This window comes from Abramis brama (assembly GCF_963993115.1).
Source record: "Abramis brama genome assembly, chromosome: 16".
NCBI classification, from domain to species: Eukaryota; Metazoa; Chordata; class Actinopteri; order Cypriniformes; family Leuciscidae; genus Abramis; species Abramis brama.
The window spans coordinates 10,068,773-10,092,656 of record NC_139978.1 but is presented as its reverse complement, the minus strand read 5'-3'; the positions used below and the strand labels follow the sequence as shown (position 1 = coordinate 10,092,656).

General features: G+C 42.0%; 1 protein-coding gene and 1 long non-coding RNA gene across 8 annotated transcripts in view; one reads left to right on the top strand and one right to left on the bottom strand.

The window, feature by feature from the left end:
- gpr153 (G protein-coupled receptor 153) overlaps window positions 1–23,884 on the bottom strand; it is a 150,398-nt gene that overhangs the window by 30,248 nt on the left and 96,266 nt on the right. The window lies entirely within an intron of this gene.
- On the top strand, window positions 15,560–20,685 carry LOC311066303. 5 transcript variants are annotated; one of them, XR_014603051.1, is made up of 6 exons: window positions 15,560–16,041; window positions 16,323–16,414; window positions 16,818–16,910; window positions 17,101–17,197; window positions 18,079–18,193; window positions 20,585–20,685. It is a non-coding gene; the product is annotated as an uncharacterized lncRNA (long non-coding RNA). The 5 variants fall into 5 exon arrangements; XR_014603053.1 differs by having other exon boundaries at window positions 15,560–16,414; window positions 16,818–16,889; XR_014603054.1 differs by having other exon boundaries at window positions 15,560–16,414.

Genomic DNA, 23,884 nt, shown 5'->3' with positions numbered 1-23,884 from the left:
AATCAAACATCGTTCAACTACACAATTCTATATTGTGTCTACAACCTATATGTGTGTCTAATATGCTTAGATCTCATATAAGTCAGTAATTGTTATAACTGTTAGATGTTTGAATGAAAGTGTGTCTCGTTTCCTATCAATACGATCGTATGTTCTTAATTCAAAACATGGCTTGATTGAAATCTGTGTAAAATGTTTCGTATTCTTATAATACTGATGATGTCTAAACTGTGGCCTCTGTTCTCTCTGCTCGTGTTGGAGAGTAAGGGGATCACAGATAACGCATGATTTACGATGAGAAGTGAAGAATGAGATGAGAAGAATTTTCTTAAATGCCACCTCTCAAATAAAGCCAGTGTCTAATTGGTCAGATCTCTTCCAGGAGGTTGGACAAACATTTGAGTTTAAAATCTTAGACCCAAACAAAGTTTTGTTGGAAGAACAAAGGCAGAAGGGCAGAAGATGAAGATAGACTAGTAACCATGTAAACGAGCAGATGAAAGAACCCAAATTAAGATCAGAAGAACATGGGTTAAACAGCTTCATTCAAGCCATCTAACTACTCTCGTCTCAATTTTCTTTCTTTTCTTAGTTTTCTTTTCTTTTCCGTTGTGAGTCTCGGTTCTAAGTTAAGTTTCGCTGCAAAGTTGCGGTCCACGATTTGACTGCAAAGCCTGCTTTCCAGCTTCAAAGACTTTCCATTCAACCGCCAGCACACCACGTGATTGGCCGCCCCAAGCACGAGGAGACCAGCCAACGAACTCGGGAAACCCCTTTCCCTCCGACAAAGGGAATCCCCAAAAGCAAAGACACGCAAGTAGCCTCCAGACTCTTAAGCTGAACTGGAGTATTTGATATAGATTTAATAACCCACCTAAGAAACGATAGAAGGGTTAAATTAATGCTTGATGGTTTGTTCAGGTCAGGTCTTATAAGTGCATAGAAACTTGGTATTTCATCATCTCTTAAAACTCATTCTTTCCTCACTCTCTTTCTTTCTGCAACTCTTATGAATGTGTGTGTGCGTGTGTTTATGTTAGATATTAGTTTTATGTGTTAGAATAATCAATAAAGTCTTGTTTGTATTTCAAAGGGAAGTGTTACTTGTGTTATGTGCTTACGAATTTAATGTCTTAAACTGCTGATCTAAGTTACCTTGCTAACTATAGTGTTTCACTACAGTTTGGATATTTATATCTGTTGCAGAGCTGATAGTTGCAGCCAGTTCAAATGAACCGTGGACGAGTCATTTGCTCGGTTGTAATGTGATTCTTTCAAATTCCCTATAAATTAATTAATAATTCCTTGGAGCTAAATTGACCTGTCAGAATCACTCTAAAATACGTTACATAGGTGTCGCCCAGCCCGCAGCTCTACAAACATCTGTAAGCGAGGCACCCTGCGCCAACACCCAGGAAGCGGCTACACTCCGAGTGGAGTGAGCTCACAGTCCCGGGGGACAAAGTGCATCTTGGGATTCATACGCCAAGATGATGGCATCCACTATCCAGTGGGTCAAACTCTGCTTGGAGACAGCCTTTCCCTTCTGCTTAAAGGGAGATCTCTGCAGTGATGTTATCACCAGAGATAAATCCCAAGAGGGTATAGAGGGGGCGTGAGGCGGATTCAGTCTCCTCACCGCCCTCAGGAACCTGACGATCAGGTCATGCTTCCCCACGGATCTCCCATCCACTGCATCGTGATGCGTGGAAATAGAGGCAACATACACTTTGAGGGTGGAGGGAGACAGCCCTCGCTCCAACCCCTCTTGCAGGAAAGAAAGCACGGCACCGGCAGCACCTTCGGGGGTCTTCTCGGTGAGAAGAACACCATTCAACGAATAGGTTCCATTTCAGAGCGCTCTCGCAGAAGTATTGGTGTCTACGACTGACTGTGGTAAATCACCTAGAACCTCCGTGTCCCGTCCAAGGACCAGACATGGAGTTTACAGAGGTCTGGACGCGGGTGCCATATGGTGCCCCGTCCCTGAGAGAGAAAGTCCTCCCTCAGAGGAATGGGCCAGGTAGGGGCTGTCGAGAGGAGCGTAAGTTCGGAAAACCAGGTCCGGTTGGGCCAATAAGGGGCAACTAGCAAGACCTGCTCCTCTTCCTCCCTGACTTTGCACAGTGTCTGTGCAAGAAGGCTCACTGGGGGAAACATATACTTGCGGAGGTCCCGGGGCCAGCTGTGTGCCAGCGCATCCGTGCCGAGGGTCCCCTCGGTCAGGGGGTAAAACAACTGGCAATGGGACGAGTCCGGAGAGACAAACAGATCTATCTGTGCGGCCCCGAAGTGGTCCCAGATCAGCTGGACCATCTGGGGATGGAGTCTCCACTCTCTGTAGACCACATGCTGTCGTGAGAGCTCGTCGGCGGCACGATTGAGCAGGCCGGGAATATGAGTGGCACGAAGCAACCTCAGATGCTTCTGACTCCATAGGAGGAGGTGGCGGGCGAGTTGCGACATACTACGGGAGCGTAGACCACCTTGATGGTTGATGTACGCAACGGTCACAGTGCTGTCCGTATGGACCAGTACATGCTTGCCGAGCAGCAGCGTTTTGAGGCGTCTCAAGGCAAGGTGTACTGCAAGCAACTCGAGGCAATTGATGTACTAATGCAGTTGGGGGCCCGTCTAAATCCCTGACACTGCATGTCCGTTGTACGTGGCCCCCCAGTCGGTGTTGGAAGCATCTGTGGAGACCACAGCATGCCTGGACACTTGTTCTAGGGGCACTCCGGCCCGGAGAAACGAATGGTCTGACCACGGGCTGAGGGTTTTGCGGCAGGCTGGGTTGATATTCACACGGTGCGTGCCGCTGTGCCACACCCACCTCGGGACTCGGTCGTGAAGCCAGTGCTGAAGCGGTCTCCTATGGAGAAAGCCGAGCGGCGTTACTGCGGCTGTGGCTGCCATATGCCCCAGGAGCCTCTGAAAAAGTTTCAGTGGGACCACTGTTCTGCTCTTGACAGTATTCAAGCAGGTCAGCACCGACTGAACACATTCCTCTGTGAGGTGTGCCGTCTGTTGGACCGAGTCCAGCTCCATACCGAAAAAAGAGATCCTCTGCACGGGGGCGAGTTTGCTCTTTTCCCAGTTGACCCGAAGACCCAACTGGCTGATATGTTGGAGCAACAAATCCCTGTGTTCGCACAACTGTTCCCGAGACTGAGTTAGTATCAGCCAGTCGTCGAGATAGTTGAGGACACGAACCCCACACTCTCTCATGGGAGCAATTGCTGCCTCCGCGACCTTCGTAAAAGACGCAGGGCGACAGGGCCAGCCCGAAGGTTAGGACTTTGTACTGATATGCTCGACCCTCGAATGCGAAACGCAGGAATGGCCTGTGTCGCGGCAGGATGGAGACATTAAAGTACGTGTCCTTCAGGTCGATCGCTGCAAACCAATCTCAGGGACAGATGCACTTGAAAATAAGTTTCTGCGTTAGCATCTTGAACGGAAGCTTGTGAAGGGCCCGATTCAAGAGTCGCAGGTCCAAGATTGTCCGTAACCCACCACCTTTCTTGGGTATAATGACGTACGGGCTGTAGAAGCCGGTCTTCATATCGGGTAGAGGAACCGGCTATATCGCATCCTTCACCAGTGGGACTGCGATCTCTGCGCGCATGACAGGGGCATGTTCGCTCAACACCGAAGTGTAACGAACGCCGCTGAACTTGGGCAGATGCCGGGTGAACTGAATCGTGTAGCCGAGTCTGATGGTATGGAAGAGCCAGCTGGACTGGTTGGGAAGCACACTCCAGGCTTCCACAAACCGGGCCAGGGGGACCAGAGGCACCACAGATGTACCCGGAGTGGGGCAGCGAGGAATTTGCTCTTGTGATAATTCGGGAACCACTGGACTCCGTAGAGCCAGCGGCAGAACGGTAACCATCTGAAGAGCTCGTTCCCCCATCCCTAGGTGGCCTGTGTCAGGGACGTTTGGTCTTACACTTTCCACCTGGCTTGGCAGTGTCTGACACAGGCTGGGCGGCCTGCCTGCAGCTTGCTCTCCACTGAGGCCTGGGTGAAGGCTGCTGTGGTGGCCTAGCAGGACAGTCAGGGGGAGGGGGACGCCCTCAGCGACGAGCAGGCGGAGCGGAGCTCACTCATGAGCGCACTGTCTAGGCTGCCTGATAGACCTGTAGCAACGCCATGGCATGCAAAAGAGGAGGCGGCTTGCCCACAGGCTCTTTAAGCTCTGTCTGTAAGAACAGATGAGAGCCCACAGGCCTGAGTGGCGAGACGAGGATCCCCCGTCCAGGATGCAGCAGCCTCCGGACACAGGTGTGCCACGACAGAACGCTCCACTGGAGGGATAGCCTCGTAACCCTTCACCGCTCCTCCATCAAGGGTAGTGAGGGGGGAAGAGCTATCCAGGCAGTTTCTGGCAGTAAAAGGTGCCGTCCACGACCTAGTAAGCTCTCCATGCACTTCGGGAAAGAAAGGTACTGGGGCGGCGGGCTGAGAACCAGCGCGGCCCGCCCAGAGAAACCAATCATCCAACCGAGACTGAGCGGGACATGGTGGAGGATTCCACTCGAGCCCGACAGCCTCGGCGGCCCGTTTCAGCATAACTGACAACTGTGGATCTGGCTCGGGTAACGTTACACCCCCCGAAGGGGATAACGCAGCCGAATCGTCATCTCCAAAGGTCAGCTCACCCTCCGATGTTGCAATCGGCATCCTGTCCTCTGGAGGGACCATGAATGAGACGTCTGGTCGGTCCATTACAGAGGGACCAGCACGCTCAACAGGGGGCTCCACCGGCTGTGGTGTGATGGAGGAGTGAGGAGCCCATAGGGAATGGTTACCGGGCGGAAACTCCATCACTGTTCTCCGATCACCCATCCTACACGGCCCCCCGGGGGGGTAACGGGGACTCCACCTTCGCAGACGAAGGCGAGTCTCGATCTCAACACCGAGACAGTCATATTCCCACAGAGGGAACATGAGCCGTCCACAAAAGCTGCTTCAGCGTGCTATAAACCCAAACACGTGAAGCAACAATTGTGACCGTCAGAGGGGGACAGGGAACGACCGCATCCAGAAACCCATGGGCGGAATGACATCTTGAAAAAGACGCAAACACACCCGTGTTGCTCTTTCAGGAAATGAAAAACCTCTCACCAGTGCTGGAGCACACAGGGGAATGATCGCGGCAACACTGACAGGGATGGTGCAGCCTGTACCAGTGAAGCACTCACTCTTTTTGCCCTCAACCGGCCGTCAGACAAACAAACACAAACAGAAATGTGATGCTGTTAAAACAGCAGTTGAGAGCTCAGAAAGCTCACGACCACTGCTGCACTCGCGCTGTAGAACCACCAGCACCGGGAGAGACTTCCTGAAGAAGCAACGACACACTCGCTCGTTGTAGTATAACAACACTCTTCAGAGACATCGACATGCAGACCGATCGGTTCCGAAGTGAAAGACGAATTGCGTGCATCCGTTTCCGTGTTTATACCCGCGCTGCGGGGCGGGGGACGTGATGCAATTCATGCATGCCAATGTGTGCATTGGCTCGTTTTAACAATGCTCAAAGATGACAGGCTCCCTAAGCGTGATCCTAATCAGTAATTACGTCGACTATGTCTAACATGAGTGACTGAAAGGGAACCTGGTGTTTTTTATATTTATATTTTGTGAATTTTAAATTGAAATATTAACCAGAAAAATCACAAATAGATTTTCTTCCCCAAATTGTGCAGCCTTGCTCCTGATATCAGCATGTTCACAGATTTTTACAGGAACCAGATGCCACCGATGAGTCCTGCTGACTTAATCATTCACACGAGACTCCGTACACGAACATGGTCAAATAAAAAAAGCAAACTCCTTGGAAATGAATGGGTATGTTAAATGGTAACTGTTGGAGAAAAGATGTCAAATATGCCAAACACCCTCACAGCAGCGCTAATTTTTTATTTATTTATTTTATTTACTGCCAAGGTAATATGACACAAAGTAGCATTATAAATGAGATATATAAAAAAAAAATTCTAGGGTCCATTCATTGCCCAATCTTAAGTCTCTTTTTGATCATGTGACATGATGACAATACTCCGGCAGCTAGGTTAAATGCAAAATCTGACTCATTAGCTGAGCAGACCTAAGCTAGTAGCCATGCCATTCAAACATAAAAGTGTTTGCATGAAGAGACAGGAGAGGAAAGAACAGGAGGAGAAGTTTGCAAAGCTCCCAAAATTATATTCTTTTGGATCTTTTACCAATATTCTTATTTACCAATACCAGCCCAAGTCCCCTCCCAGCAGCCATGTTTGTACTTCGTTATCAGTTCAGCATGCTTCACCAACTACACCGCTGCCCTCATGTAGCAGGTAGTCTAGCCTTAGGAGCAAGCTAGCTAATGGTGTAAATAATCATAATGTTAGGCTTTTGTGTTAGGTGTACATTTAAAGATATGTGAGTGAAATGTTGTTTTTCAGAGTTATTTTACTACAAAACAACAAAAGACGATACCAGATGATGAATAAGGGTCTTATCTAGCGAAACGATCGGTCATTTAAAAAATAAATAAAAAAGTTTAAGTTTTATAAGCACAAATGCTCGCCTTGCTCTGTAAAGAAAGACATGGACATCTTGGATGACATGGAGGTGAGTAAATTATCAGCAAAAGTTTTTTTAAAAGTGAACTAATCCTTTAATGGCACATTTTGGAGCAACCTTGCGTTCCGTTTGGGATTGCCAAACAGTAGGAATTTCCTTGCCATTATTGAGCTGCTGGCAACCTTTGCCCATGTGCTGCAAGAGCTGATCAAACTGCCCAAGGGATCAATTAAATACCTAAGCCCCTCTATCCAAAATGAGCTCATTTATATTTTGTCACAGCGTGTTCAGCAGGAGATTACGGCGGAAATTAACCAAGCACTATATTTTTTTTTTTCAATTATTATGGATACCACATAAGACCTGTCCAAGCGAGACCAACTTAGTCAAGTGTGCAGATATGTCACCATAGTGAGGAACCCAGTGGACATAGCTATCGATTTCAAAGTAACTAAAGCTTTTCTCGGATTTGAGAAAACGTCACATCTTCAAGTGAACTGGAAAACAAAATCCTCAACAGCATTACGAAAAATGATATTTCTAAATGTCGTGGGCAGGGATACAACAGAGTGGCCAATATGAGTGGTGTCTATGTGGGAGTGCAGGCCAGGATCAGGAAAAAAGAGCCACCTGCGACGCATGTACACTGTGCGGCACATTACCTGATATGATGCAGTAAAAAACATTCCAGAAGTGGCACAGTTCTATGATACCATTGAATACTTGTATACGCTTTTTGCCCACAGTATTAATAGGTGGGCCATGCTCACTGGCATGATCGATTCCTCAGCTCACTCGGGTGTAACACTGAAGCGACTATGTCCAACCTGCTTCTCCTCTAGATATAAATCCATTGTTGCTATAAGGTACAGATATGTGGACATAATAAAAGCACTGACAAAAATATTTCTGACAAGTGACAAGAAACAAGAGGGTTGTGAAGCAGCAAGAATAAAGAAAAAAAAGGGGAAATTCACTTTAATTTTTCAAATGGTTCTGGAGAAAAAAACTCTGCTGCACAATGCCATTCAGAGTTTGTCTGAGTATTGTGGCGCTTTTGACCAGGCAAAGATGACAGCACAGACACTTGGAGAAAAAAGGGGATCTCGGACAACTTTTGAAAATGTGAGAGTCAACATTTTTAATGCTAATCTGGACACAATAATCAACCTGCTCTCTCAAAGATTCAACAGTATGTGAGCAACCTCTGGCATGTTTGAGGCCCTAGACCCCATGACCCTTCAGCTCGCAGGTGATGATGAACTGTATGTCAAGGCAAAACGTCTGTATGACCACTACAACAGGGACGTTGTACGTTTTACGCTTCCAGTCAGCACAACTACTGTCATCCAGGGCCTGTTTTAGAGCAGAAATTGCTCAGCAGTCCTAATCTACCAACTTGCCAAGATGATGATTGTGAATCATCACTCCATAACATCCACCTAGGGTGAGGTGTGCATTGCCCTGCTACTATTTGGAGTCGCCCTGGAGACTCCAGGTGACTGGTGTAAGCAGGTGGGTGCAGACTCCAGTGTAATGCCGGACTACCAGGTGACCAGGGTGGAGCCGGCAGCTCAGGCGGCCATGGCGGAGATGACCCTTACGGTAGCCAAGGCGGAGACAACCCTTCAGGCGGCCATGGCAGAGACGGCAGCTCAGGGGACCAGGACAAAGCCAGTATTGAGGGTATATGCCAATCCACTCACCCACAGGATGTTCTCGATGTATTCCCTCAAGGAACATGTGGTGGCAGTAGATGGGAATCACCTGAAGAGTGGATCGTCCAGCCCCATCCAAAAGATGGATTTGAGGGTTGCCTCTTTCCAGGTGGAGGTACTCCTCTGTGTAAGTCTCATTCTGGCGGTGGTCCTGGGAGATGGCAAGAAGCAGATCAGCAGGGTCTAGGGGACTGAGGAGGATGCCCATATTGTTGTCTGTCGGTATAGGTCCGGTCTTCTATTACGGAATGAGACTCAAACAGGAAGTTTATTGACAACAACAGGGCTGGTGAACGGGAAGCAGGTGAGTGGGAAGTGCAATGCTGGATTGGAGAGTGGTGTGCTGGCAGTGAAAGGAATGTGTCTTCTTAAAGGGATGGTGGTGGATCGATGGAGACGTGGAGAGATGAGATACAGGATCGCAAACATTGGAGAATGCTGGAGACTTGGAGAACCCTGGAGACTTGGAGAACGCTGGAGAAGTCAGGTAGCTCGTAGGAGGAAAGGTGAGTAGTCCTCCTTCCAACCAACGAACGAGACCAGACAGTGAACAGTGGTGAAGTGAGTCCTTAAGTAGTTGGAGTGATGAGTGTAAAGATGTGGTGCAGGTGTGTGTGATCAGGTATGACGTGCAGGGGCGAACAGAGGAGAGTGATGGAAAATGTTGTGCAGGATCTGTTACAGATCTGTAACAAGTAAGGACATTGTCAAAGATTTTGCTCAGCGAAAGGCTTGTCGGACACGACTCAAATAGGTGAGTACACATGTTTTTTCAAAGGATTGAGTGTATCTTGTGGGGTGACGTGCCTCCGTTTAAAAGGTTGTTATATTTCGGGGTCAGGTCACCGCCGAGCAGCTGTTTCACAAAACTTTGGAACAGTCTTGCTAACATTGTCCGGGAAGCAGACACACTCTGTCAGTTCAAATCTAGACTAAAAACAAATCTATAATTCAATGTTAGGCTGCATAGATTAAGTCAGCTGGAAACAGGAACACTTCCCATAAATCCTGATGTACTTGTTACATCATAAGAAGGATGGCGTCTACACTAATATTAGTCTCTCTGTTTATCCCAAGGTTTACCGCAGTCCGCGGAAGCGATAAATAATTCTGTATTATAAATGTTTTAGGCCAGACAAGTAGTTTGTTGAGGTTTGGTTTGTAAAGAAGGACTACATGCCTGAGCACATATACAGTATATTCAAATGCGCATACCTATGGACTAAACAGGTGATGCGCATGTGCACGCCGTCTGTGTTTATGCGGGTTTGCGTTTTTGAGGTTTGCACAGAGATAACCTTTTTTTTATTTTTTATTTCAGGGTTTGTGTTCTCGAGCCACCAGGCACTGTTTTGTGCGGATGAGCGGGCCGGAGCGTGTTGAGGGTTTTCTTTTAGAACGGTGTCGTGTTAGCGGCCCCTAAGTTAATAACTAATGATCTTTGCAACGGAAGTGCAGAATGTCCTATAAATCAATCAAAACTAACTTTAGCTGGACAATAACTTTATTCTAGAGCTGCTGTAAAGCCAACACAATCTATGTTACTATAATTTCCTATTATCACTGTAAAGCTGCTTTGAAACAATCTATATTGTTAAAAGCGCTATATAAATGGAGGTGACTTGACTTGACTTGTATGTGCTTGTGCTATGTGCTCCCGGTCTGCCTCGCTGTCTTACTGCCGTGTGATTTGCGTCTGTAAGCTCCGTATAGCTTTCCGTTTTGAATCTCTATTTACTATCATTCCTTGTTGTTTATATCGCTAAATATATCGTACTCATCAACCAGATATCTGATATTATCTAATTTTGTCTGTCACATTGATCTGACTTCGCTAGCATTAATCTAAATCAATATCGCTCGCAAAAACGCACTAGCCTTCCGCTAGCCTGTTAATCTGTCATCCGTGTTTGTTTTTTTCTCGCGCGCGCTCGCGCGCGCTCGCGCCTTTTCGAGTCCATCAAACAACTGTGGTGAGAAGGATCAGTCAACAAACACGGTGAGTCATGTCTTCTCCTATTATTGTCACTTGCACTTCATGTCACATGTATAGTATAGCCTTCTCTAGCCTATCAGGGCTTTACATGTGATAAATGCAGGGAGATAGTCAGGCTGACGGAGAAGATTTCAGAACTAGAGACACACATCCAAACTTTAATCGAGGATAGTAAGAATGCAAGGGCTTTAGATACTGCTTTGGATGCGACTAGCTTATTGAACTCTGTACATTGTTCGGTTCCGGCTGTAGAGCCCGTGCAGCAGGGCAACTGGGTGACCGTGAGACGCTGTAGTCGCTAGTGTTGTTTTTGGCGGCCTGTTTTAATTTTAGTTTTAGTCTAGTCTTTGTGTCAGGCTGTCATTTTAGTTTTTATTAGTTTTAGTCACATTCATACTCTTTTTAGTCTAGTCAAGTTTTAGTCGACGAAAACTGATGACATTTTAGTCTACTTTTAGTCAACGAAAACTGATGACATTTTAGTCTAGTTTTAGTCGACGAAAACTGATGACATTTTAGTCTAGTTTTAGTCAATGAAAATTGTATTTTAGTCTCTTTTTAGTAATGCGATTCTATTTAACCCAGTCAATATATAATTTCAAACAAGGCTATCTTATTATAGGCTATTTAGTAGGCCTATATTTAGGGCTGTGACGGTGGCAGGTTTTTTTTACCACCACGGTATTATTATTAAAAAATAATATTAAATTTTAATATTCGGGGGGTTATAAAAAAAAAAAAAAAACTCGTTTTATATTTCCACACAAAGACGCGATGCACTCTGCGCTTTGAGCGGGATGTGGGACACGAGCAGGAAAACACGAAGATATCGATCTCTTTATGATATCTTCGTGTTTTCTACTTGATGTAAATTGGTTTGAAGAGCGAATTTTATCCTCCACAAGGGCAAGATATTTAGGCTGTGTTTGAGATTGCGCTGCCAGAGAAAGTGAAACTAAAAATCACCCACACGTGTCAAACGCGCTTTACAACTAAACTCGCGCCCAATGTCTAATATAACAAGCACAAACTGTGTTAAAAAGAATTTGACATGCAAGTACAAATGTAGGCTATCTGTCCTACAGCGTTTTTCTACTTTACCACAGTAAAGAATACGAATATAATAGGCTTAATTAAAAGTGAACCAAGAAACGTTTATAATAGGCTACCTTTAGAAAATGGGTGAGACGTGACGTGAGTGAAGATTTGGGAAAAGAAACAAGAGATTCCATGCAGGGATGAGTCACGATTTTTGGATATTCGATTAGTTTATTTAATTATAAAATATCGAATAGGTTGTGCGATTATACTCTAAAATAAAATCTCCATGTTCTGGCGCTAATGCGGTGACGTGTTCATGTAACAAGAGACGCTGCCAATAACGCACATAACAGCTGTCACAAAGAACCAGCAAAAGTAATGATTATGAATGTGTCAAATATATCAATGAGACATTTTAATAGAATAACTAATGGAGTAATATATGGTTAAATTCGCTGATAATCGGGTGACCAGATCGCAATCCAGAATTTAAAGCCGACAAAGCTATGGGTTCACGCACAACTCTCTCATTCGTCGTGACGTTACATTTCGTCTCGTCTCGTTTTGGTCAACGAAAATGAAGAGACATTTTAGCATAGTTTTTATTTTTTAAACCACATTTAGTCTCGTTTTTATTCGTCAACGATATTGCATTATACATGTATTTTAGTCATCGTCACATGACCATGCATTTACGTCTAGTCTCGTCTCGTTTTCGTCAGGTGATAACGGTTCGTTGACGACAATATTTCGTCATAATTTTCGTTGACGAAAGCAACACTAGTAGTCGCGGGACAAAACACTGCTCTTCTGTTCCGATAAAATATAAGCTTATATATTATAATATATTCTTCTGTTACAAAATATAAGCTGTGCACACCGCCAAGCGAAATGGTGTCTTGCGCACCCAACGCTCATGACCGGCCCACACCGCAATGACGTCATTTTTGCCGCACGCACCTTCGCGCTCGTGCGGACGTGGCAAGTATAAACCTAGCTTTATATTTTGTAACAGCGCGTGTGGCTCCGCATCCGAAGATGCACGACTTCGAGACGAATCTGGCCAAGCATGTACGTCTCACAGCACCGGGACCCAGTTTGTGCGTCTTAAATTAGCTGACATAAGCCATTTTAATAAAAATAAAGGTCCATGTTTTATAAAATGTCCACGAAACTTAATGAAATGTTTAGTGAAATTAGAAAATATTTAAGAGATCGTTAGTTTAGTTGTATAGCCTACATACATGTTTTTATATCCACATATTTTGTTCTAATGTCACAAGTAATAATGGATTTTACACAATTCTTTTTGTAGTGTGGTATTGGTGGTGATGTACTAAAATAAACATTGTCACATGTGGACCTTTCTTCTTCTCACCGTTGATTCCTGATGGTTAAGAGGACAATTACTTGAGTCGTCCCCTGTTGTTTCACAGAATAATACAACGGCGAGCACGTTGAGTATAAATGCCTCATCCGTTTGGGGAGGTGCACCCGCAGTCTGCGGAGACTCGCGCTGCGGAGCCAGGCAAAAGTATAAACAAGGCTTAACACCGTTGCGGAGACACTCTATTAATTTCGGTGAAATCACAAAACAAAATGCCCACAAACATGTCCCTGCTTGATATACAATGTAACGAGTTAGCTCAAAGGGTAAATATTAATAATAACTCATAACTTGTTATAATTAATTATTAATATTTGGGTCAGTTAACTGGATTAAACTTGATGTAGCTAAATTAATATTACAATCAATTAATCAGTTCGTCCAATTAACTCTTTTGATTATTCATTTATTCTAAGAAAAGCTTATCTTTTATGGCCACCGAAAAATAATTATTTCTTAGCATGTACAGCGCTTAGAGCATGTAACAAGATCAAGATTGTAAAATAAACTTTGTTGCAAGCAGAGAATCATAATCAAATACGTATTGTGCACAAGTTTTATTAACTAAATCACAAACATAACTAATCTAAACACACATACATACATGCATAGGTAAAATGGTGAGTGACAGAATGGAACCCATGGGCCCCGGTGGGGGTCCCCACAGACATCAACCTGAAGAAGCAGCAGTGAAGGCCAGAAGAAGAGGAGGAAGAGCTTGTATAGCGACCATTTAAAACCTGAGAAAGGTCCACCCTTTCAGGGTTGGCTCAACCAATAAGAAAGGGGGAATTTCCAAGCGGGAGATTCCTCTGTGGGGAGGATTTATGACACTATCTCAAGTGTGGTTAGACATCTGCCTTCCTGTTTGTGTCCATTAATGCTCAGCTAGATATAACAAACACACACTGCATTCTAAGAGAAGGTGATGTACAGTACACTAAAGTGTGAGTCATTAAATGAGAACTAATGAGATAGGAGACATGATACAGATGGGGTTACATTGACCGTTGGTTGTATAATAAAATACAGATTACTAAAATCAGATATCTGATATTATCTAATTTTGTCTGTCACATTGATCTGACTTCGCTAGCATTAATCTAAATCAATATCGCTCGCAAAAACGCACTAGCCTTCCGCTAGCCTGTTAATCTGTCATCCGTGTTTGTTTTTTTCTCGCGCGCGCTCGCGCGCGCTCGCGCCTTTTCGAGTCCATCAAACAACTGTGGTGAGAAGGATCAGTCAACAAACACGGTGAGTCATGTCTTCTCCTATTATTGTCACTTGCACTTCATGTCACATGTATAGTATAGCCTTCTCTAGCCTATCAGGGCTTTACATGTGATAAATGCAGGGAGATAGTCAGGCTGACGGAGAAGATTTCAGAACTAGAGACACACATCCAAACTTTAATCGAGGATAGTAAGAATGCAAGGGCTTTAGATACTGCTTTGGATGCGACTAGCTTATTGAACTCTGTACATTGTTCGGTTCCGGCTGTAGAGCCCGTGCAGCAGGGCAACTGGGTGACCGTGAGACGCTGTAGTCGCTAGTGTTGTTTTTGGCGGCCTGTTTTAATTTTAGTTTTAGTCTAGTCTTTGTGTCAGGCTGTCATTTTAGTTTTTATTAGTTTTAGTCACATTCATACTCTTTTTAGTCTAGTCAAGTTTTAGTCGACGAAAACTGATGACATTTTAGTCTACTTTTAGTCAACGAAAACTGATGACATTTTAGTCTAGTTTTAGTCGACGAAAACTGATGACATTTTAGTCTAGTTTTAGTCAATGAAAATTGTATTTTAGTCTCTTTTTAGTAATGCGATTCTATTTAACCCAGTCAATATATAATTTCAAACAAGGCTATCTTATTATAGGCTATTTAGTAGGCCTATATTTAGGGCTGTGACGGTGGCAGGTTTTTTTTACCACCACGGTATTATTATTAAAAAATAATATTAAATTTTAATATTCGGGGGGTTATAAAAAAAAAAAAAAAACTCGTTTTATATTTCCACACAAAGACGCGATGCACTCTGCGCTTTGAGCGGGATGTGGGACACGAGCAGGAAAACACGAAGATATCGATCTCTTTATGATATCTTCGTGTTTTCTACTTGATGTAAATTGGTTTGAAGAGCGAATTTTATCCTCCACAAGGGCAAGATATTTAGGCTGTGTTTGAGATTGCGCTGCCAGAGAAAGTGAAACTAAAAATCACCCACACGTGTCAAACGCGCTTTACAACTAAACTCGCGCCCAATGTCTAATATAACAAGCACAAACTGTGTTAACCTGTTAACCGTTGCCAGAGCGCGGACGCACTGAAGCGGTTTTATTTATATATAGTTCAAAGTTACTATCAGATTTAATGTTATACCTTGACAAACTATACATCATTAAAAAGATATAAGACTCAAGTTTCAGAATTTGACCACTATTGTATTCTGAGAAACTTATAGCGACAGTTATTTCTTAATTTGTTTCAGGAGTTATGAAATGAAAAAATTAGTCGATACCTTTGATATGAATTATGCGCGTCAGCCGCTTTCATTCATAAAAAAACTCCCGTGCCGTCGTCATGACAGCGATACACAAAACAACGTGCCTCAGGGCTTTAGCTCAAAAATGTGCAGATTTGGAGAAATATTGATATATTCTCATAGGTTCACATCAGATTTCTATAGACAGGAATAATATTTATTGAATTTATACCCAAATGCGTCGATGTAATCATTATGAGCGTTTGCATAACTCTGATACTGTGTTATGAATTCATACCAATAGCCTGAGGGCGCCCTCGCCGCCCTGTGCACAGTATTAGAACATGAAGAAGTGCCATAATCATCCCAGATAGCACACGTACGTCGGGCCGACGTTGGCCCAACATCGAGCGTCGGCCTTCCTCCCTATAACATCGCAAAGGCGTCGGCCTGGTGTAGACAGATCTCTTGTCAGTCAGTGCTCTATTTCCCAGCTCCGTTACGTCGGCTTTAGGTCGGCCCACTATACGGGAGGCCGATGTCGCGTTGTGCGCGTGAACTTTCAAGTCCCTTTCAAACACTGGAGCGGCCGCGGCGCAGAGTTGCCATGGAAACGCCGCGGGACCACTGCGACTGGTAAGCAGGAAATCTCCCTCTCTCTCGCTGTTGTTTTCACTGCTTTCAGGTGATATTAATCTCCAATATCACACGGATAATACACACAACTGTTCTTGACACTTCTCTTACTTGTAATTGATACGCTTATGTTGAATAATTACTTTTATAGACATGGTTTTGTGTCTTCGGAAAAAGTCCGTTAGCATCTCAACCGTTTTCAGAAGAGGTAAGTTAGCAGCTACGTTAAGTTAAGCTAAGTTAAGCTAAGTTAATGTTAACTCGGTTGAGCTTTTGTTTATGAAAGTTTGGGCTTTTAATCGCCTATTATGTGTATATGAGAGGTTTTTGTAAAGGTTTTACCTGGAAGTGAGCTAATTTATTTTACACAAACGTAAACATAAACGTATAGGCCTAATCGGTGACGTCACTTACATGGAGTGAGGAAATTGGTTGAAACTAGCTCAATGGTAAACAAATATTGATAAAAAAAATGTTCTGTGATTTCAGCAGCAACAAAATAACCCATAACAGAGGGAATTAAAGCTCCACGACTTCAACATTTCTGAAGAAAGCTGCTGCCGGAGAAGTAGGAAATCCAGGTAGGAAATCCAAAACTAAAGAATTAATTATTGATTTTAGGAAACAGAGCCCCCCCCTTTTCCCCTCACTATCATTGATGGCCAACCTATTGAGATACAAGAATACAAGTACCTTGGCACAATAATTGATAGTAAGCTATGTTTTGAATCACACACTGATGCTGTTTGTGCCAAAGCCCAGCAGCAAATGCATTTTTACCGTAGACAGGAATTTTAACATTGACCCCACTTTGATGAGAATGTTTTATTCTTGTTTTATTGAGTCTGTTTTAACCTTCTGTTTTATCTGCTGGTTTGGTTCCTTGTCTACAAAAAACCAAAAAATCGATTAGAGAGTATTGTTAGGACGTGTAGCAAGATTGCAGGCAATCTTTCCCCCTCTCTCACACATTTACTCCAACAGAGTGGCAAAGAGGGCAGCTGACCCTAGTCATCCTTTGTCCTGCCAGTTCAAGCTACTTCCCTCAGGCCATAGGTACTCCATGCCCAGATGCAGGTCAAATAGATTCAGAAACTCATCTCAGAAAAGCATTTCACTTCTGCTGTAGCTTATATATAATATAGCTCAATATAATATAATATAATATATAATAATATAGCTTAGCTATAGCTTCTTACTTGTAATAAACCTGGCATTATATAATAATATTGTTGGCTCTGTGACAAATGGTTTGTTGTGTTTCTAGATCCTTCAATGTTGATGCCCTGGCCTCCACCGTAGCAGAGTTGGGCGGATCATCATCTCGGATCATCATCTCTAAGGCGCTATGAACCATATGATTAGTAAGTAAAACTTCAAACATACACTAATGTCAAACATACACTAGTTGTGTTGGTAAAAAAATTATGTTTTGAAAGAAGTCTCTTATGTTCACCAAGACAGCATTCAAAACAATAATATTGTGAAATAATATAACAAATTTTAAATAACTGTTTTCTATGTGAATATATTGTAAAATGTAATTAATTCCTGTGATCAAAACTGAATTTTCAGCATCACAGCTTCATATGATCCTTCAGAAATCATTCTAATATGATGATTTGACGCTCAAGAAACATTTATGATTATTACCGGCTTTCATTTTCTCAAAGGCGTAGCAGGATACCCAGGGCTTGGTTTACACCTATCACAATTTCTAGCCACTGGGGGACCATAGGCAGGCTAGGGGAACTCATATTAATGTTAAAAAACCTCATAAAGTGGTTTTCTACCAGTTTTCTATGTGAGGAAAACGCTTAACTGTACATAGTAGTCTATTTTTAATTATTATGGTTTTACAGAATTATCATTTATTTTAATATCACTGTCTATGCGTTAAGTCACGTTCTGCGAGTGCAAATCTCTAAATTCAACTTTGGACTTGTATTTTACAGGGGACAAGTTCTCAAATTCACATCTTTATGCTCTCGAGTTTTGCTACTTTTTTACTTTCATAAATAACCTTCCTGATAATGTTCGGGGCTCAGACACACTCTCCCAATTTAAATCTAGACTAAAGACACAACTCTTTAGCCAAGCATTCAATTAACACATCTCATAATCTTGTTTTACAGTTAATATGTGATGAAATAGTAAAAAGTGCACATGATCATCTTTTGCCTGAAATAATATGAACTGCAGCTATGCTAATCTTTCTCCTGTTGCTTCCCTGTATCTATCTCAGGATGCTCAGCAAGTTCACTAGAGATTACAGCGAGATCCAGTGTGGATCCAGCCTCACTTGTGAAGACTTCAGATGATGGCAACTATAGATGGACACAAAACTGCCAGATATTAAGGTGGGGTAAGCGATATTTCAAAAACGCTGTTGGACATAGTTGATATTTGGAATGAACCCAAACAAACACACACTCTCTTCAATGCTCCACCTCCAAAACTCACCAGATTGCCCAGCATCCGCATCACATTATTGGTGTAAATAACTAATTTATGTTATTGCATGACCTGCTCAATAAAAGCGCAACACTAAGAACGTTTCAGGAAACACGTTATTAATTATGATAATGGCTGGATTTCCCGAAACCCTCATAACGCTACGTCGTTCCTAAGTTATACCTTAAGCTGTACCTTATCGTTAATACGTGTTTCCCGAAACGTTCTTAGTTAATTGTACCTTCTGTAAGTCATACGTTCGGATATTTCCCCACCAGGTAGTCAAAGTGTGACAACACCGGTAATACCATAATAGAAGTGACGCGCATGCGATGCAGCGTGCTCGTTTTTCCACAGCGAGATGAAAACATCTCAACTTTTCAGAATGCCACAAGCGCACCGCAGGTCATGTGACAAAAACTAACCGATCAGCTTTGGCCTTTCCGTAACAACATGGAAAACTCGGCTGAACAGCTGATCATAGCTGTACAGGGCGAGTTTTTATTTCCCATCTCCATAAATATATCTAGTAGTATATTTAGTAGTAGTAGTAAGCTAATGCAAGGGCTAGAAATCAATTAATCCTTTGCTGATACTTCCTCGTCATCATGGAGAGCGCAGTTCATGGTTGCATAGCAACGACAGACGCCACGGGAGCGCAAGTGCTTGTAGAAAGGAGAGAGCACTTTCCACACATTTTTAGATGCGATATGTGAACGGCCCCTAATTCAGGATAAACTGAGAATCTATTTGGTTTAAAATCGTTTTTGTTTTGTTTAAAATGGAGATCATGATAACATACATCAGAATAACATGTTCCAGTCTATTAAAAAAAAATATACTGAATTGAATCATTAATTTAAACACTTTTAAAACCAATTAATTCAGTGTCTCATTCATAAACACCTGGTCTGGGTTTCCCGATAACGTTGTCTCTTAGAGTGCTACGAAGACTCTTAAAGGGATAGTTCACTTTGAAATTAAATTTTGGTATGTTTTAGCTTACCTGAAGGGCATCCAAGATGTAGGTGTCTTTTTTTCCGCAGTAGTTTTAATTTTGATATTTTTAGGTCCAACCGTTCTTGTCTGTCAGTCATTTCATGCAGGTTTATGGATCCTTTCTCAAAGAGCATGCACAAAGTCCAAATTAAAACAATTCCCCATCGTCCAAATTAAACAATTCCCCATCGTAAGTACACTTTGATGGCCTAAGACACGAAACGAGCGGTTTGTGTGAGAAAACGAACAGTATTTATATTGTTGTTAGCTCTTGAACAAAGCCGCGTCCAACTGATCTGACGGCGCGGGCGGGTATAGATATATACACTGATGTCGCCTTGGCTACGGTTTCGTTCCAATGAACTGCAATAGCGAAGGCGACATCTAGTGTATAGATACCGCTCGTTTCGTGTCTTGGGCCATCAAAGTGTACTTACGATGGGGAATTGTTTCATTTGGACGATGGGGAATTGTTTTAATTTGGACTTTGTGCATGCTCTTTGAGAAAGGATCCATAAACCTGCATGAAATGACTGACAGACAAGAACGGTTGGACCTAAAAATATCAAAATTAAAACTACTGCGGAAAAAAAGACACCTACATCTTGGATGCCCTTCAGGTAAGCTAAAACATACCAAAATTTAATTTCAAAGTGAACTATCCCTTTAAGGTATAACTTAACTAAAGGTATACCATTTATAGGCGTGTTCCCCGAACCATACCTTAGAAAGCTGCTAAAGATATTCCTTCTTACGTGTGACGTTACCCAGTGCTGCCCGTGGCCATGCTGCTGAATCTGCTGATATCGATGGCTCGAGAATCAATTATTCACTCGTGCAGGGGCTGCTTCACTGCGTTATGTGAGAAAGAGGTGTTCTTTATAAAAGAAATTAAGAAATGTACGCAGGTTGGGTGAGAAAAAACACTGACATTATGGATTCGGATGGCAATAAAATCACAGACTTACCCCTGTAAATGTTTAAAATACCATACGAACCCATGAGAAACAGTTAGCATCTACTTACAACTTAACTGAAAGTATGCTTTCACTGGCCTTTGAAAGCACTCCGCGGACGGCGCCGTCTTTTAGAACAACTATTCGCTGTATCGCTGCCACAGTTTGAGCAAACTACCCACCACAATCATTCCCTTTAAATAAACTATTAAACTATTAAATGGTTTGCCAGCTGATGTACCTTTGATTGTTGTTAGATTTTTAATTATATTATCCAGTGTAATGACAATTCTTAGCTTTAGTCCTAACTGCTTTTTCTCAATATTTTTCACTCTGTTACAGGTTGCCAGGAAGAATCCTTCTCTACATTGTTGCTGAGGAACCCTTTTGATCCCTTTTCTCCTCGAGTTCTTTCTGGTGTCATTAAAATGTCTTAACTTGAATTGTGTCTGTTCATTATACTAGAGACAGTTATTGATATTTTTCAATGTCAGTAGAGCCTACTTTTTTCATATTGGATAGTCAAGTAACTCCAGGGCTGTATATATGTTCATAGACATTGAGGGGGACAAGTCCTACACTGCAAAAAAATGCTTTTCTTACTTAGTATTTTTGTGTTGTTTCCAGTCCAAATATCTAAAAATTCTTAAATCAAGAAGCATTTACTAGAGAAGTAAAATGACATAAGAAATTCTATTTTGTTTTCAGATAAACAGAAAGTAATTTAAGTAATTTTTGCTTAAAACAATCTAAATTATTTGCCAGTGGGGTATGAAAAATAATCTTTATTCTATTGGAAAACAAGATTATTTTTCTTACCCCACTGGCAGATAATTTAGCTTTAGAAACAACACAAAAATACTAAGTAAGAAAAAAATTTTTTGCAGTGTATAATTATACGTCAATAATAACAATAGTATGTCAATAGTTAGAAATGGCCAAACTGGAAATTCAATATTGGAAATTCTTGCTCTGCTCTGTTTTTAGGATGGCAAAAAGGTTTAAAAGTTACATTTTAGGCTGGTCTACCTTACAGCGACCATCCAAATAGATAGCCAATCAAATCATAGAAGGCGGTGTTTACTGTTCACAGAAGCAGAGCATGTATTCCAGCAGTTTAACGTTGAAAGAGTGCGAGGTAAGATGGAAGTGTAAAACTACTCCACTTTTTTTCTTGAATATGGCCATTAAGAGGGATGAAAGTTGCATGTGTTCAGTATCAAAGCTATTTTATCAATTTAAGTCTCGGGGCAATGTTGACTACAGTTTATGTGCTGTGCTGCTGAGTGAGTGTTGCAGCGCGATCTCCGCTCTGTATGTGTGTGTGTGTGTGTGTGTGTGCGTGCATGCGTGTGTTCGTAAGTGCGTGCGTCAATGAAAGCAGCGCATGGTGTCTAATGTAAGGAGTAGCCCGAAAGGTCCGACCTGTATAAATAAAGGTCCTATAAAACCTATGCAGAGCTGCCAAAAGATTTACAGCTTTGCATCGTTCAAACATCGGCCGGAGATCATTTGCGATCAAAGGCCGACGTCGAGGCGACATATTGCCGATGAGCAAACGATCTCTGAGCGACATCGTGTCGATGGAACTTTGTGCATCGGGCCAACGTCGGCCCGACGTACGTGTGCTATCTGGGATGTGACAATCCAGGAAGCCTCGAACACACACAAAGCTAACGAGATCGCGCTGTAACTATGGCTGTAACATGCAGTTTTGAAGACAATAAACATGTTTGCTATGATATTTGAGTTACCTGTGTTTTTCAATCCATGCCAGGTATTTCCATAATAATAGATTATATTTATAATGTAATGCTAATCTATATAGAATCGTTGTGCAGAACACTATCCAATAGTATATTTTCTGTCTGATTTTTTATCTGAAGCCAAATTAGATCACAAAAAATTATTTAATATACTCGATTTGCTTTATAAAGTAAGTTTATAAGCACAAACATGGTTTTAATCTCATAAATTGTCGTGTATTGATGGTGTGCTAAGCTAACATGCTAGCTAGCCCTAGGTGCACCTGCCACCTAGAAGTTATATTTTTATTATTTTTTGAATGCTTACTGAAATGTTTCTTTATTCAAGAAATGCATTTGATACAGTTTAAAATGTAAGGGTGAACTTTAAGAAAAGAAATTAGTGACTGAAACCCTATGAATAGCCTGTGAATAGCCAGTCGTTAGTAACTATAATGCAGACAAAAGAAATGCATATTTAGAGCCATAACTAGGCTGGAGAGGTGTGAATGTGTGCAGGGGGAGACTGAGACTGAATGGGGCTCGTTTGCACCACAAAACAATAAAGACAATATACTGGATAGATGGTTAGAAGATGACAATAAACATCAGTAGCATTTTAGCGTCAAATCAAAATAAAGTCACATGACATGGTCTTGAAAAACATTTCACTAAATACAGAGTTTTGGACTTATTATCTTAAGATTTTAAACATAAAATGTTTAGACATGTGGCATTAGCTGTAGTGCATTTCTAGATTGCTCCAGTGCCAACTATTTTTTTTTCATGAGGATGTTTCATAAAAAATAATTTCTAATAACTTTACAAAACTTTGAAGCTATTTATAACAATTTTTGTCATTATGACAATAATTAATTCTACATTTACAATAAACTGCCAGGTGTCAGCTTTCAAATGAGATCATACTTGTGCTTTTAGTACAAAGGGTTCATGAACTGTATCTGTTTCAGTTTGGGTATGTCATTTCTTGGGATTTTTCAAAAGTGGGGTTACAGCTTAACAGGTTAAAAAGAATTTGACATGCAAGTACAAATGTAGGCTATCTGTCCTACAGCGTTTTTCTACTTTACCACAGTAAAGAATACGAATATAATAGGCTTAATTAAAAGTGAACCAAGAAACGTTTATAATAGGCTACCTTTAGAAAATGGGTGAGACGTGACGTGAGTGAAGATTTGGGAAAAGAAACAAGAGATTCCATGCAGGGATGAGTCACGATTTTTGGATATTCGATTAGTTTATTTAATTATAAAATATCGAATAGGTTGTGCGATTATACTCTAAAATAAAATCTCCATGTTCTGGCGCTAATGCGGTGACGTGTTCATGTAACAAGAGACGCTGCCAATAACGCACATAACAGCTGTCACAAAGAACCAGCAAAAGTAATGATTATGAATGTGTCAAATATATCAATGAGACATTTTAATAGAATAACTAATGGAGTAATATATGGTTAAATTCGCTGATAATCGGGTGACCAGATCGCAATCCAGAATTTAAAGCCGACAAAGCTATGGGTTCACGCACAACTCTCTCATTCGTCGTGACGTTACATTTCGTCTCGTCTCGTTTTGGTCAACGAAAATGAAGAGACATTTTAGCATAGTTTTTATTTTTTAAACCACATTTAGTCTCGTTTTTATTCGTCAACGATATTGCATTATACATGTATTTTAGTCATCGTCACATGACCATGCATTTACGTCTAGTCTCGTCTCGTTTTCGTCAGGTGATAACGGTTCGTTGACGACAATATTTCGTCATAATTTTCGTTGACGAAAGCAACACTAGTAGTCGCGGGACAAAACACTGCTCTTCTGTTCCGATAAAATATAAGCTTATATATTATAATATATTCTTCTGTTACAAAATA